This window comes from Periophthalmus magnuspinnatus, chromosome 4 (genome assembly GCF_009829125.3).
Source record: "Periophthalmus magnuspinnatus isolate fPerMag1 chromosome 4, fPerMag1.2.pri, whole genome shotgun sequence".
Lineage (NCBI taxonomy): Eukaryota > Metazoa > Chordata > Actinopteri > Gobiiformes > Gobiidae > Periophthalmus > Periophthalmus magnuspinnatus.
In genome coordinates this window covers 2,179,722-2,197,207 of record NC_047129.1, presented here as the reverse complement: position 1 = coordinate 2,197,207, position 17,486 = coordinate 2,179,722, and the positions used below count along the sequence as shown (strand labels likewise).

The 17,486-nt window shown below is 40.2% G+C and overlaps 1 protein-coding gene across 1 annotated transcript in view; it reads right to left on the bottom strand.

The window, feature by feature from the left end:
• Window positions 1–328: 328 nt before the first annotated feature.
• lmo4b (LIM domain only 4b) overlaps window positions 329–17,486 on the bottom strand; it is a 53,302-nt gene continuing 36,144 nt past the window's right edge. Inside the window, exon 6 of the transcript XR_008648684.1 lies at window positions 329–338. The gene's annotated coding sequence lies outside the window, so the exon portion shown is untranslated. The remainder of the gene's footprint in view (window positions 339–17,486) is intronic.

Below are 17,486 nucleotides of genomic sequence, written 5' to 3'. Positions count from 1 at the left end.
CTCAATATACAGAAGATTTTTGGCCGTTGTACATATATTTCCAAGTGCAAGAGTAAGGTTTACATTCACCATTGATCATTTATAAGAACATTATGAAGTTGGATGATACTTGCAGATATCAGAAGGGATTTGTTGTGCCCCAGCTGTAGAGATTGTTTAAAGTTAGATCTTCTGATGCCTAATTTAATCTTCATGGAGATATAATACCTTTGCATAGAATGATCTGCAACGTTGCATTAAGCTTATAGGAGTTATTTATTTATGCATGTTTGTATAAATAAATAAAAGGACCTATAAAAGGATATAAGGATAAAACCTCAATTCTTACCATGGTTCTACTGTAGCAAGGACACAGCCAACGTTCTCGTTCAGTTCCTTGCCAATACCTGACATTAGACATTATAATACTCCTTACAATGGAAGCATAGCCAGACTTAAATTTATTTTGATATCACAGTGTGTCGAGTGTTCATGTCTCAGGGTCCCATTAACTTCTTCTGTGTTGTGTCCTTAGACCATGGGAGTAAGTCAAGGAACCCATACAAGAACATTGAGTACTGACCCATACTGACCCTACCTGGGAATCAAACCCCAAACCTCTTTGCTCACTAGGACCACTAACTCCTCAGGCCCCTCTTAAACTAATTATACTTGTAATCTGTTACTCTCACCTCTCTCCACAATCAACACTCTTGCAGAACCACTCGTTATTCATTCCTACGTTCACGTTGAGCCAGGTTTGACAAATTAAAGCCGTTAGATTAGGATCACAACTTATCTTTCCTCCCAGAGACAGACTTTTATCGCTTGTATTCCTCTCGCTCCCGTCTCGCGCCCTCACTCACAGTGCGATTGTTAAAGTAATTGGGATGTTATGTGACCGCAAAGGCCAGATAGGCTTTTAACCCTGTCATAGATTAACCTGGACATGTGAAAGAGGTCAGTGCCCGCCATGTTAAAAGTCTCATTTAAAAAGAAAACTCAATGTATTTGGTGTAGTTCTAAAATCAGGTGTAGACGCGTATGCTGTCAGGGCTTATTAAAGCAGAGGGGGAGGGTAGTTTTTGGGGTCGCTGAGCAGTGTCTTAGCTTCCATGTACGTGGTTGGAAACTGGGGGAAGCAGGTTGCGTTGCGAATGTCCTGAAAGTGTTTGGATATGACCTTTTAAAGTTAATCACAGTCACGCTCTGATGGGTTGCTGTAAAGAGAGCCAGGGATAGCCATATAATAGAGGTACAGGATGGGAAAATTGTGTTCGCGGTATCACCAGTAATTAATTGCCTCCTGTGGCCTATATTCCAAATCCAACCTCCATTTCAATATACTGTGAAATAAAGCAAGAGCCCCTGCCAACAGATTAGAAAGTATGTGTTTTTACCATTTACATCATAAAGGGGGAAAAAGCAGAAATCAACCTGTTTTTAGATGGTGTAGATTAGTATTTTAACTATTGTGGTCATCAGTTCGTCACCACAGCAGCAGAAGCAACTGCCTCCTCAGCTTCCTCATCTTCAATGTTGCTATTGTGAGTTTTTGCCTTGGCGATATATTCCCATACATATTTATCACGTCCTTCTTAATAGCATTGTTGATGGCAGTAAATGCACTTCTTCCTCACAGCAAGAAGGTCCCAGGTTTGATTCCTGTACTGTGTACAGCTATTCTGCTTGATTGTTCCTCCTGTGTCTGGATGGGTTATCCCACACACTCCTCCTTAACCTCTTATAGTGCAAACTAGGTACTTCTGCAGCTTTGTGGTCAAAAACAGTAAAAAAAAACAACAACAACAACAAAAAAACAACAACAGTGTGCCTCTGGTGGACACTGCCACTAAAATACAAAAACACAAATATTACGTGATCACACAGGAATACCCTGATTCCAGCCAGGTGTTTCTGATTACAAACACCTGACTGCAGGATCAGAATTTCATATGAAGGTACTTGTTAGACCAATCACACTGTTCTTGTATGTCCATATGTCCAGACCCTGCCCCTCCTCTCCCCTCTGGAGGACAGATGCACTTTTGTTGTGCAGGTCATACAGGTACTACCCAAGTTATCAAATTAGAAATTTGGTTGTCTGGGTTTCCTCATATCGATCAATTGGTTTTCAACTAAATTTAATTTAGTCTTATTAAAACATAATAAAATGTATGTTCAATATTATTTTCCCACAGATAAAGGCATCTCCTGGCCTCTAACAGAAAAACATGCTTTTACTGATGGAGGATTGGATGTAGATCTCTCCATTAAAAGACCCAAGTATATTGTTGATGATTGTAAATTACTGAATTAAAATGTGATTAATTGCACAGCCTTAGCTTGACCTCTAGGACAACGCTCTACCAGGGCACTGCAGTCATCCATGGCTCCAGGATGGCAGCCCAGAGAATTTCCCATTTTGCACCAACAAAAAGGACAAAGAAGACATTGTGTTGACACCATTGCTGGACCTTCAGTCCAGTCAACAAACCAACACAAAACAGGTCACTCCATAGAAAAAATAAAATAAAAATTACAGCGCCCCCTGCTGTTACTACGCAGTAAACCTCTTTATCTTTAATTCATTATCAAAGTGATATGAAATGACTCTCTCTATAATCAGCCGACAGTTTATCAGGCCGCACAATTATCTCCCATCCCCTGCATATAATCTGCTCCGAGATAATTAAAAAAGCTCTCAATCCGTATCCCAACATCAAATAAACAATCACAACAGCACGAAAGATATGTGACCCAATATCTAACTACTGCTACTGCCGCCACTGTATTTCCAGTTATTAATAATATCTAAGGCAAGAATCGCAGCCTGGAGCGCCGTGATTAGAGGCGGCAGATTTATTATTCTTCAAAGCCCCAACAACATATGAAAAACACCTGAAATAAATGAGTGGGACTCTATGGGCAACTGTAGCAAAAGCCAGGGGTACATTTGGTGTTTTACAGTGCTTTGTTTGAAAGGTCAGTGCACCAGCGCGTTGATATCTAGACATTTCTTTGTAGCGCTAATTGTGTCTACATTCTTGACCACTTTGTCAGCAGCTTGCTTGTTTACAACCATCAAGTTAACAAGGACAAGAAATAACGAAGCCCGCTAGAAAACATTTTTTTTCTTCCCTTCATTTTAATGGTGGTTTAAGACTGGAAGAGCTTGAAAAATGCAACTAAGGATTCGTCCAAATGGCAGGGCTAGCTGTTGGGCATGTTGACGTTTCGTTTGATACAGGACATAACTAGCTTTAAGCCGTGTCTAGCTAGCAACCCGGGGACGTCGTGCTTGCCAAAATGCCTACCTTTAATTTCAAATTCTCTCATAGTCTCCCACACAGGCGAACATCAAACGCAGTGGTCATTAGTGTATTGTAATGTTTGTCCAAAAAACAGCACCAGTTGGACCCTCTCTACGGAATTTGTCATATTCATCAATGGTGCACATAATCGGATCGGACGATATTTACATGTCAGATCAAAAATGCCAGAGGAGTGAGCATTAATTATTGAAAAACTGACAGAATCAAAAGAGTTTCTTTTTTTCTTTTTTTTCTCAGTGCCGGAGTTTGTTGTCTGACTGAAAAGCCACTCTCAGGGCAGTAAACATAATTATCTCAATTTAAAAGACAGCGCAGTCGGCTTTTGAGCGGCCGACACAAAAGAACCCAAGCATTTTGACAGAGTAATAAAATAAAGGTTTTGGAGTGTGTGTACAACAATAGGCAGTAACAAGCTTCACACTGCGCAGGGGCTTCATCTACCTATACTCCTGTCTACAACGCTACATCATAGCAGCGTCTTGTGGCTTGTTCTGATTGGATGATAAGAACTGATTTAAGATAGGGATTTGTTTATGACCCTCACAACAATGTATGTGAAGTTAATAGCCAATGATATCTAGGCAGTGTGTGTTTTCGGATTTCATACTGTGTCATATTTTCCATTTTTGCACTAACAGGCTTTAAGGGGGGTATTTTACTTCTCTGGGGTATTACCTGCTAACACATACATATTTAGATCGCCATGTTACCTTTTATTGTTTTGGAAATGCTATCTTCACTAAAACCAACATATTAACATGCTTTAGATATTTCACTTTTGTTTTTGAGTCCTCTTTCCCTTTGCTCCCAGCTCTAAGTCACTCCCCTGCACATTGCATCAGGTTTGTCAAGTTGCTGTGTACAGTTTGTATCTTGCTTTTGTATATTTATGGAGAATTGCCGTGTGGGAGCGTGGGTGACGTAGGATTGTGGGTTGAGCATTGCACAGAATCTTACAGCTATCCATAAGAAGGGTTCGAATAGAGGGAAGAGATGGCTACATGCAAGGATTGTTAACATATCTAATACATTTTCAAATCAAAACAATTGATTTTGCATAATACCCCCTCTTTGACATTTCAATAGGTTCAAAATTGACTGTTTTTGAAAGAAACATCCAAACGTGTGATCCACGAAGTTCAAAGATTTTATTAATTGTTAGTGATTGGCTCCACACACTTGCTATAAAAAATGTTATGCCTAAAGTATTTTCAACTGACAACAATTACGTCGTCAGGGTTTGAATTTTGGCACCACTTTGTGAAGCTATTGTGCCAGTTTCGTTTCATGTGGTTAGGCCTAGTAATTAGGCTACAGACATATTAACCATAAACCAAGTAAACAATCCTGCAATCTGATAGTTAAACAGCAACTTTTACCATAGAGATCTGATCTGTTCTCTGACTCAGTTTAACCTATAGGCATCGTAGTGGATTACGATGTCACATGGATGCAACTTATAGATTTTAGGTATACATAGGAACCTGACTAGCTATCTTCCTCTTTATATAGTATTACACATTTCACATGTCCAGAGCTAGGCTAAAATATGCTGTTCCTAAGGATATCTGCATTTTTCCAATCCTTGTTTTGGTATAGGGCACCTGTCAGGAACAAGGACTGTGCTCCATGTCTTGAGTCTAGATCTAGATCAGGAGTACCTCGCTGGAGGATATCCTAAAGGTGCATTTTATAGTTGTATGATAATGTCAAGATCCCAGTGTGTCCCTGCATTTCTGTGCTGTGTTTCCCCCTTCCTTCTGTGTCCTTGTCTGGAGCTCGGCGGAGACTCTGGCCCCGCCCACTACGCACCTGCAGCCCATGAGCAATCAAGCCTGCACCTCGGGAGTAAAAAGAGACTGAGGGTCCTACACACTACACCAGATCGTCAATGTATCCTCTGTGGTACAGTTCTACTTGAGTCAGTCTAGTTGTCCTGATTATAGTCACAGTACTCAGCTGTTTTTTCTCGTTTTGCCAGATCCCGCTTCTTGGACCTACCCTGCACCTCCGCCTCCGACCCAGCTCTCCACGACCTGTACGAACACCTAAGCCTCCGGAATCAAAGATACTGACTCTGGGTAAAAGTTTGACAGAGTCTATATTAAAAACAGGGAAATGTGGATGTTGGTTGATGGAGCAGGTAGTAAGGAGCGGGGGCGTAGGCTGATGCTGATGTTTTTGAAGCAGGGTCCCAGATGTTACAACAGATAGGATCCAGAGCAACCAGGACAAGGTCAGCTTTATGTTTCCGCAGTTATGTCAGGTCTCAGATGACATCGCAACATTCTACACGCTAGTAATACCGAATACAGATGTGGGGCAGCTAAAACAAATATTGTTAAAATGCAGATTTGTGTTGTGATGCAGTGACTTCTTGGGACTACTCACTAATAGAAATGATCAGGTTCAACATTTGTGAATTTACCTTTTGGATATTTCATGGCAAAGTAAAAGACAGTCAATAGAGAAAACTGACTCTTGTCCCCCATCTATGAGTATGAAACCATCACATTCAAGAATCTGAAAACCACCGACATGTTGTCATATTTGTTGGGTTGAAAGGTAATGGTTAAGGTTAGGGCCAGTGTGAAGGTAGGGATTATAGATTTACTTTCAAAAATGTCTTTTAAACGTGAATCAAACTGTGCTGTGGGAATATAAAGCTGCAGAAACAGGTATGCCCTCCTCAGGACACCCAAACAGTGACAGGAAGAACAAGCATGCCAGATTGATTGGCTAACTCTGTTTTTTTATGCAGCAGTCTTAGAAAATGAGATCTTAGGAGACTAGAAAAACTAATGGCGATGGCTGGTTCAACTATAGGAAGATGTTTAGAGACTCTGGTTGAGGTAGAGGAGCAACAGACACTCCAGACACTGGATGCTATTCTGAACAACATGGACCATCCCCTGAATTCAGCCTTTGCACAACAGAGCAGACAGTTTGAGTCTGAAATCAGTGAGCTGCAGGACAGAATGTCACAAGAACTTCCCGAACTTCCCGACCACTATAAGACAATAAGGAGGTTTATGGTAGATGAAGATTTGAATTTTGGTTGGAGTTTAAACCAGTCCCATCAGTGCATCTGCAACACCAGTTACCAGTTTCCACATTAGAAACATGTCAAACTAATAGTAGGAAGGCACTAATCTGTTTAAGATCTTTATTTTTTACACTACATTTTCCATTGCACATTACCGCTAACAGCACAGTTCATATCCACATATTACACTATCACCACCCTTTTGCTTCACGTACTTAAGCTTCTACATAATATAAAGTGCATCATATTGATCAGTGTCACCGGGCGCTACTTGAGCCGACTTAATTATTGAAAATACAGTGGCGTGCTAACAAAGGGATGCTCCCGCTAGCCTCTGCCTGTATACCATTATATAAATGCTTATTATCAGCCTGTCGACATCCTCCATTAAGATAAAAGCCATGACTGGACATTAAACAAGCACTTGAGCCCGTTGGACATTAGGAGACGTTGTGTTTCTATCAGGCATTTGCGTGTAATTACCTGAACCGGTCTTTATCGTGGCGGCGGCGTGCACTTTGTCATCCGGCGTCAGTGGCTGTGTAGCTGGCTCGTGTGCAAAAGTTCCCCTCCTTCACAGTGAAACTTTTGGGTTTAGCTGTAATTAATTAAATGTTATGCACTTTCCCTCTGGGGGTCATTAAAATTTCATCTTGATCTTATCTTCTTAATCATAATCTGTTTGAATACGGGCTAACCTGCTTTGGCACTGATGCAGTAACCTGTGCCTCCACATTCTACTTTAAACTGAAATTTTATTCATCAGAAAATGAAGGCTTTCCTGTTTAAATGTATAAACACAGCTTGAATGTTTATATCTGAGTAGTGTTGCCAGATGTGAAAGAGTAAAGTGGTTATTATTTTATGCAAATGATAATTGAAATGGGTCATCTGTTAAATGGAGGCTTGGTGGTTAGATTCCCTATTTGATACACACATCTGGTGTTATGTCCTTGTGCAAGACACTACACAGGTGTTGGCTCTTTCAGAAATATAAACAGAAATCTTACTACACTTGATACATAACTTAAACTCTATAACCCTGTATTTAATGCTATAGGTTAGGCAATGCTTTAATGTTACAGTTTGTTGTTGTGCACTATGTAACTGCTTGTCTCCATGGAGATGTTATTGCTTTTCCCACAGTGTTCCACATTATAGCATTAAATTTATATATCTTCATGGAGACAAGTAGGTACATATCAGATCTGTGGAGAGGTGTGGCCGCCCGAAGCAAGAAGGCATCTTTTTCAAGGCAATAAAACACCTCTAAATGAGTACATAGTGATAAAGAAAAGCTTAATGCAATACTGTGGAACATTCCAACCAATGAAATAGTATATCCATAGAGGAAAGCAAGTGGCAGACGTTCCACCAGAAAAGTTGCATAGTGCACTTTTAATTTGAAGTAGGTATGTAAATGAAGAGTAGTTGCTATATGTTTTAACCAACTGTAGCACTTTGAGATTTGTTTTTCAAATGTAGAGTGCAATATAAATAAAATCTATTGTTAGCTGAAAAAATGTAACATTAATACATTCTGAATTCAGCTTAGCCTATTCATGAACAATTCCGAAAGTTTAACTGTCAAAATTCTGGAGACTAAATTACACAAACATAGTAACCTTTATTGCTGAGTGTTTAGCACATGAGACCCCCATGCCCCCTTCTCTCCCCTCCTCTCCTCAGTGTCACCCGGAGCGTGCCAGTGCAGTGATGGGGGTGTAATGGGGCTGGCACTGCACCCTGCACAGCCTGTGGACCCCTCCCCGCCCTGGCACCGCTCCTGGCATCGCTCCTCTCTGACTTACACGCATTCTTATTGAAAAAGAAAGTTGCAACTGGCTGGTTTTGCCTTTACAGATGAGACTGGGGGCCGTCGGCGTAAATAGATCTACATGTTCATTGCGTATATTAAGAGAGACACAGCTAAAGAGGTTTCATTACAATTGTAAATTCGTGCCTCTAGGCTCTTGGCCCCGCTCTAGATTACACGAGGCCTGTGCTCACGGACAGCGCCTGGCATCTGATGGAGGGTCCAGTGCAGCTAATTAATTTCATTAGAAAGTGAAGTCATCTTGTGCAGGAATTAATATTTGGAGCGTCATGTTGCTAATTTATTTCCCGATTTAATGAGCTGAGTGAAGAAATGTTGCTTGGGCAAGAGGACTTTTTAATTATCGGCTTGGATAAATTTGAAAATGTTGATGCCTAAGGGTTGAGTTAATTAAAAGCTGCATTATTTTAACTTTAATTAGCTCCCATCTTTGTTTTTCCACACCATATGGCCATGTCCTGTAGTCAAATTTAGTTAATTAAGCTAATTAAGCTAATCATTTTAATTACTCAAGACAATGTGATTGGATAGAGGATGACTACAAGTTTATAGCCAAGTGCATGTTTTTCATTAAGTTGAAGGGACAGAGCTATTTCTGATTGCAGTTGGCAAGCATAGCCGAGTGGTTTGAGAATGTGACAGGGCTGAGATATTAAGGCTGAAGTCTAATTGCATTCCTTGATAATAAAAAAACCTGTCATGGGAGGGTCTTTGAGAGGAGGAATGGTTTACTACGTCTCGGAGGTTTTCACTAGTTTGGCTGCTGGGTGACGTGCACTTCATCATATGAACTAATGTGCATGTTTACAGCGTTTAAAGGGGCGGCACGCAATATTTTTACGGTTTAATATTGTGGTATCTGTGAGAGGAATAGTGGTAATGGTGTGGGTTTGCATTGTGTTGGCTCATGTCAATTTGGTTAACTTTGCAAGTTCTCTGTGTAATTTTAAAGTATAGATATTAGAATGGTTGTATTTCCATGAGTGGCTTTTGGTGGGGTATTATCTGAACTAACACTCATAGAAGAGGAACAACTACTCACTCCCAAATGTTTACACACATATGGACATGTTCAAATGATTGGAGAAAACTTGAATAAACCATGACCGTTGCATTTAAAGGTCCTATATTATGTAAAAGACTGTTGTGAGCTTTTATCCACGTTAGAATGATGTTACCTAAACATAACCCATGTGTTTTATTTCATTCACGTATGTTTAAGTAACCCTTTAATATTAATCTGTCAGCATCTCCAAAGCTCAAAATGCTCTGTTCCACCTTGTGATGTCATATAGCAGTAGTTTTCAAGTTAATAGTTACCGTCTAGCTTTTGTTTAGTCAAGATTGGCAATTCCAGGGCTGAAATTATCCAAATTATTCTAAGATGTATGAATTTAAAAAATACAGTGGAGCACTTCCTGTATTACCACATGATGACATCACAAGGTGGAATATTCTGTTTGGTACGAGAACTCTGCCTAAATCTGCAGGGTTTGTGTGTTAAACATGTGAGTGAAGCAAAAAACAATTCCAGGTCTGTTTGTGATGAGGAAACAACATTATAACATAGATCAGAAAATAGCATAATATGAGCCCTTTAAAGATGCACAATGTAACTTCTCTGGTGCTTTTCTCAATGGAGATGTTATTTCTTTCCCTGGAATGCTCTATAGAAACGTTCATATCCTGTTCTTATTATTACTTGAAAATAATTCCCTGGAAAAACATGAATTCTTACTGAGTGGGCTTGCTTCTCACAGATCTAACCTGTAACTTGGCTTTGGCATTATCTGCTTGTTGATATAGGCAATGTTAAAACCATGCGATAACATCTCCATGGAGACAAAAAAGTGGCAAACCTTCCTCCAGAAAAGTTGCACAGTGCATATTTAACAGTGAGTATGAACGATACCTTCAAAATGTATCCAGGCTTGGGACCAGCATATGTGCTATAATGCCACACATCCTACTTTGATCCTTATCTGAAAAAGTCTGATGCAGATGCCTGTAAATAAAAAAATACAAGGAACATTATGGAGAATGGCTTGTGTGAATTGGACAAGCAGGGGTTTTGAGTTCTGGAACGGGAGATGTAATCCATCTCCCTTTGTGCATGTTTGATCACTGTAACAAGTGAACAAAGTAATATATATGTTTTTGAAGATACATCATAATAATATGGCTACAAGCTCAACAAAGAGAGTAACAGAGTGAGTTCATTTTAAAAGGTTTTCAGTGCTCCAAAGTTATTCCTTACTTACCTATTCTTTCCAAGCATCCTAATTATTCACCTTGATGAGTTTTGCAGTTATGATGATGCTAACAACAACTAGCATGCTAACTACACACTTCCTGGTTCTCAAACAATAAAACACTTTATAATTAGATGCAGACATCTCACAGCTGACTTATTTTGACCTCAAGAGCTACTGAGCTGAAAAACTCATTTTGCTCAAACACATGGAAAATAGGATACAGGCCCTTTAATGAAATGTCACAGATTTGGAGAACAGATAATAACCTATTTAAATCAAAATAAGTGTTGTGTAAGTGTAATAAGTGTAATTGAAAACTGTTAATTATTCTCATGGAACAACTTCTTGTGACCTCAACTGTGTATACTGCCCCTGCTGGCTACAATTAGGGTGGATTTTTGTGTGTCAGAATCACAAATAGGCCGTTAGCCTGACAGCAGCTGCTCTGATGAGTGCAGGGGCGGCGCGTGGGACATTCAAACACATGTGATGTCTTTAATGAGGGCCAGATGACTCTCCAGGGTAAAATCTATCCACATACATGTAGGCAGGGGCTTAGGCTGCAGGCAATTAACATTCACAATCTATATGATCAACTACTATATCAAGAATCTTGTTTTGGGCAAGAACAATGTTTTTACAGTTTGGTTCCATTATTTTTTATTGCATTACAAATTTGGTACCACTGCAAATATTGGACAAGTTTCTCTGTACACCATGTTATTCCAAATGACCTCCATGGACAAACTATTCCAAACAAGCTGTCTTTGTGGAGACATCATATCTTCATCTTATATTGTGTTGATTATGTACATAGGTTTTAGGCTATGCTCAGATTCACCTCCTCTTATTTATGCTTAGGAGTGGCACAAATAATGGCCTGCACTGTCCACTGTAGATGGATGGGAGGTAGTGTTAGTCATGAAGTTTGGGTAATGACCGAAAGGACAAGATCATGGATACAAGCGGCCGAAATGGGTTTCCTCCGCACGGTGGTTGGGCACTGGGCTAGAGATACAGTGAGGAGCTCGGTCACATGGGAGGAGCTCGGAGTAGAGCCGCTGCTCCTCCACGTCGAAAGGAGCAGTTGAGGTGGCCCGGACATCTGTTCCAGATGCCCCCTGGACGACTCCGTGGGGAGGTGTTCCAGGTATGTCCCACCGGAAGGAGGCCCCAAGGAAGGGACCCAGGACACACTGGAGGTGTCTCTGAGCTGACCTGAGAATGCCTTGGGGTCCGATCAGAGGATCAGAGGAGCTGGAGGATATGTCTGGGGTGAGAGAAGTCCGGAAGTCCCTGCTGAGACTGCTGCCCCGTGACTGGATAAGAGGAAGAAAATGGATGAAATGGATGGATTGTCTTGTCCTAGTACAGATATATTGTATAAGCAGCTCTTGAGGTCAAAATAATTAGAACACATTTTACTATCTGATAACCAGGACGTGCATGTAGCATGCTAGTTTTTAGCTTTACCATCATGTCAAAACTATACACTGGTATCTGAAAGTTATGAAAAGCGCTTATAAAGTCATCACAGTGAATAATTAGGATGATCAGAATGCATAACTTTGGATCACTGCAAACCCTTTAAAATGAACTAATTCTATTATTCACATTTTTAAAATCAGATATATGGCCTTTAAGTAAACACTTATTACAATATATGGCTCAAATGATAGTCAAATCGAAGTACAAGTGTATATTTTTAAATGTACAAAAAAGTACAATTGCTACAAAATTACAGTGACATATTTGTAATTAGTAACTTCCCACCTCTGGTATAGCTTGAAAAAGCTTGTCATATTGTGTCAAAGAGCACTAGCCTAGCCAAATTAAATAACTCTGATCTATATAATAGGCTTGTGCCCCCCTGTGTGACCCCACAGTGTGTTGAGGTCTGACACCACACTCCACGTTAGCCGCTAGCATCTGCGCTTCAGTCTGGGCACAATCTGGGCCTACTGCACAGAAGCCAGCCCTATAGCCGACAGATGCACCCGCTAAAACCCAATAACACTGGGAGAGACATCATGTCCGTGGTTTCCATCATTGTTAAAAGATTTTGGTACCCCCACTTAGGTAATTTGTTTCCCTGTATAATCCTATTGCCCACTATTAAATTAAACCAACTGGTCAGTTCAGTTTGGAGCCTATAAATAAACTGGTTGCTATGTGCATGAGCGCTGTGTGGGACGTCTCATCTGATTAGAAGGGAAGCACTTAATAATTTCAGCTGAAAAGGTGCCCTTCAGTGGACGACCTCGGCAGACCACAGCACACATATGGCTGGGACGGCTGCTGTAATATTACTAATGTCTGCCCCTAATGTATTTTTACAATCCGCGGCCAGGACCACTCTCTGCAAATTGTTTCAGGCTAATGTTGGATGTAAAGTGAGGCAGCTAAATGCTAACTGTTTACAATGGTCAGAAAAGGATAGGTTGTATGGGCTCAAATAGATGTTAGATGAGGGATCTTCTGGATATGTGGGAAGAGTCCTCTATCTCTTTAAAGGTTAGGTAGCTGCATTGAATCTGTGACCTTATCAAGAGGTCAAAATGCTCCGTTCCACCTGCTGATGTCATAAGGTGGTGATCTCATTCTTCATGCACTGTCATTGAACTTATTGAATCTCTGTCCTGCAAAAATGAAACAGCATGTCATTTTAATAGCTAGCAGGCCCTCTGATGGCCACAATTCCATTTTGTTTATAAGGGCTGAATCACTTTCATCTGTTTTGCATACTCTTATTATGAAACACCAAAGGCTAATAAACCTCTATTGGTTACAGGAGAAGGAAAAATTAGCACAGTTGCCATAGTTCTAAACAATTGAACATTTATTGTGGAGGGTCTGTCACTTTGCTTGTAATATCTTTTATCTTGTATATTCAATTGCAGGCATTTTTATTGCTAAGATATCATGAAAAATATTCAGTTTTCCTGTGCATGGGCTCATCTCTCCATAGATCTGAACTGTAATAGATCATTTTAATACCATACTGTGGAACATTCCAGGCAAAGGACTAACATCTCCATGGAGAAAGGCAAGGGGGTGCATTCTCCTTTACAAAATGTACATAATGACGTCTTCTCTCAAACTGAAAACACTCTGTTCCACCTTGTGATGTCATTTAGTAGTGATACAGGAAGTGGTTTACTGTGTTTTCAAACTCCATACACCTTCACTAGAATCATTTGGATAATTTCAGTTAATATCAATAATTAATTGCAAATCCCTATAGAGCAAAACAACCACTTGATGACATCACAAGGTGGAACAGAGCATTTTGGGCTTTGGAGATGTAGACAGACTAATAATGCAGGATTAAACACAACTCCAGGGATGTTTTTTTGAGGTAATAAAATTATGACATGGATTAAAGTTCAATTGAGTAAATTTCGGTTAATACGGTACCTTTAAATTATCTGTACTACCTTTCTTGGTATTATTATGTAACTCTTTTCCCACCTGCAGACAGCTAGGTTCAGTCAGTCTGGGCCATGTCTGTAGCAGCCAGTGGGAGGAGCCTGTGTACCCCTCCCGCTCTGTACCTCCGAGCGCACAGAGAGAAGAGAGTTAGTCACGCGTCGCCAGCAGACATCAGCCTCTTCGGTGATGTTCCCGTGGCCACCTGCACACTGCCAGGGCTCCTGTCTCTCGCGCAGCTGCCCACTTCACAACACTCTCATTAAAGGACCAACAATACAGCGAGATGGGACGTCAACCTATTTTTACCCTATTTCTGGACAGGTATTATATAATGGACTCGTTATTAAAGGCGGTGTGACCAGTGGGGCTCGGCTGGGCTGGTTAGAAGGCCCCAATTTTGTGATCAATTTATCGTGACACACTTTTTGTAGAAGCCAACTAGGTTTCGAAATAATTGCACTTGACCTTCTGAGCAAGTTGAAATCACCTTTGCCAACTAGTATAATACAATAATAGTGAATGAACATTAGAATTATATTTGAGTGCAAAACACCTTTGGGAACTGTTGCCCTAAATCTGAAATATGTACATTTTGCTGAACGCTCCAGCCAGAAACAGACCAAATCTCAGATAAGACTGCTATTGGTGGTTTTCACATTTTAGAATGTGATGTCATAATCTCTGATGGGGGGCACGATAACATCAAAAGAAATATTTAAAAGGTAAATTCACAAATATTGTCGTGTTTGTTTCTATTAGTGACTAGACCCTAGAACTCACTCTATTACAATAAAAATCTGAATTTTAACACTATTTGTTTTAGCCACACTCCTCTCTATCAAATATTACTGGTGTTGTGATCTGATGTCCAAGTTTAAAAAAGAAACACAAACATAATATTTATCTTTTAACAATAATTATTCAAACTGGTCACTCCTCAACTTGAGGAGTGGCCATATATTGTACTCAATTAGCATTCTGTGTCTCATTTAGTCTCATATATTCCCTCCAGCTAAAGCTGTAACACAAACAATATTACTACCTTTGCTAAACCTGAAGAAAATTTGAAAAACGTGTCAATATTTGCTGAGAAGAGTTTAGAAAAGGGTAAAAAACTAAAATAATATGATTACTTGAGGAGATTGCCTGCCAGTTTTTTGTTGGGTTGTTGTTGTTTTTTTTGTTAATTGTTTTTGGACACTTACTTTTGATGTCTGAGCAAAACTGGGCTCTACAAAGTTTACACAATGTGACCACTGCAAAGCCTCAGCTTGGTCCAAATGAGTTACAGCTCACCATTAACTGTTTTCTAACAGCCAAAATTGTGATTTTACTTTGAAGGGATGCACATTAAAGGTCCTATATTACACAACATGGATTCTTGTGAGCTTTATGCCATTTGAGAAAGTTGTTACTTCATCAAAAACAGTTTGAGTAACCCTTTATTATGAGTCTGTCTACATCTCTACATCTGTCATGTAGTTGTAATGTTCAGGTTAACAGCTCCTTTTACCTTTAGTTCAACAGAGATGGCCAATTCCAGGACTGAAATCATCCATATGATTGTAGTGAAGATGTATGGAGCTTAAAAACACAATGGAGCACTTCCTGTATTACAACATGACCTCACAAGGTGGCGTGTTTTCCGTTTGAGAAAATAACTCCAGGTATGTTTTTAATGAGGAAACATCAACAACATCTATAACATAGATCAGAAAATAACATAATATGGACCCTATAACACTCAATAAAAAAAAATAAAAAATAAAAAAAAGTGTGTGTGTGTGTGTGTGTTGTATAGTAATGAACTGTAACTCACTGGGTAAGAGCTTTATGACATGTTCTGTGAGATATGATGTGAGTCTATGTGGCTAAAACACTTGCTGTACTCCTTGGAGATGTTTTTTTTTTGCTAAATGTGCAGGAAATAAAATCAAATAAAAGAAATGTGCAAATGAAATCTAATATTTTCTGCTAATAGTTTTGCCAATCGTACCTGTAAAAGCCAAACTCTTGCCTAATGACAGCCACTGCGGATTCGTTAATGATCATTTGGACACTGAATTTTGATGGCTGAGCAAAACTGTGCTTCACAAAGTCCACATAATTTGACCACTACAAAGCTCGGGCTCCACAACACAAGCCCAAATGAACCACAGCTATAGTCATTAAACATTTCCACCAGCCAAAACAGTGCTTCTATTTCCAGAGTGAACACATTGACATCCATGCTTTTAAAAACGTGGAATTTTAGCTTCATTTGATGGCTCTTATCTAATCATCTTAAAAATGAGATTACTCTTTGGCCCGTGTTTGGCTCGGCATCCAATCAGCTCGCGCGCGGCCAAGGAGCGCTCTGCGAGAGGCGGCTTAATAGATTTAGATGAAAGGCGGAGGCATCTGCTCCAAAGGCCACCTCCCCGCGCCCCGTCACCGCCTGCCCCCTCCACACACGCGCACACACTAATTAGGCCCATGCATTTATTTATGACGGCGCTCGTTAGACAGGGAGCGAGATGGTGGCCGCTCTGAAAACACATTAGTCCCGGAGGAAAGTGCCTGTGAAGTCGTTGTCCTCGGGCGCTGCCAGGTCACGGTCAGAGACACATGAAGAGAGAGTCCATAGAGAGGGAGCAAGGGGGCAGGGGAGCAGGACGTGGGCCAGAGGTGTCACAGTCAACAGAATGAAAGACCGCTCTGATAAATAACGATAACATCAGGACTATCAGATGTATCACTCATTAACCGGGTTTTATTGAATCATGGGTTGGGTGTTGATGTCCTGTGGCGCACAACATGCTTCATCCTGTATCTAGTCTATTTTTATTAATTAATTTTAAGTTTACTGAGTTCTCCTTTGCTCATAGTCCTATAACTGAAAATTGTTTCAAGCTCCGACTAAAGCAGGGTGCTCAAAGTGGAGCTGGCAGGTCAAATTTGGCTCTCCACGGGGTCTAATTTGTCACGTGTGTTTGTGCTGAGATTTCTAAGAAGTATTTATTTTGTTTAAATTTTGCTTTCAAAAGACTGTCAGGAGATGAAATACAAATCCTTTATGAATATCTTCACAGAAAAAAAACTTTTACATGAAAAACATTGATAGGCTTTGCTCCGTGCCCACTAATATCCATTCATTTGGCCCTCAGAGTAAAAACAGTGGCACACCCATCGACTGTTTTTATAAATGGACATAACTAACCCCTTTAACCGCCATGTTCCAAATAAAAAATCAGCTTTGGCGTGTTTTTGGCTCCATCAACTCTGGCTCCAATTCACCTTCTATTGAAAAACTGTCCATGTAACCACTGCTGTCATGCTTGTCAATTTGGTTTGAAAATGTTTGTATTAATGATTTCACAATGTTGTCTGTAAATCAAGATGTGAAGACTAATAACATAACAATGAGGTGCCTTCTTTCCCCAAGGTTGCTCCCTCTAGCGTTAGTGTTGCTAACCACCTGCACCCTGCTAAACCAGTGGGGTGGGTGGGAAGGGGCTTTACCTTCAACGGTCTCACTCCAGATTGGCTTTTTGGTTGCTAGGATACTCGTGGTTGTAATCTCAAAAATTGACCTCCACTCTAAACTCGCACGTATAACTCCA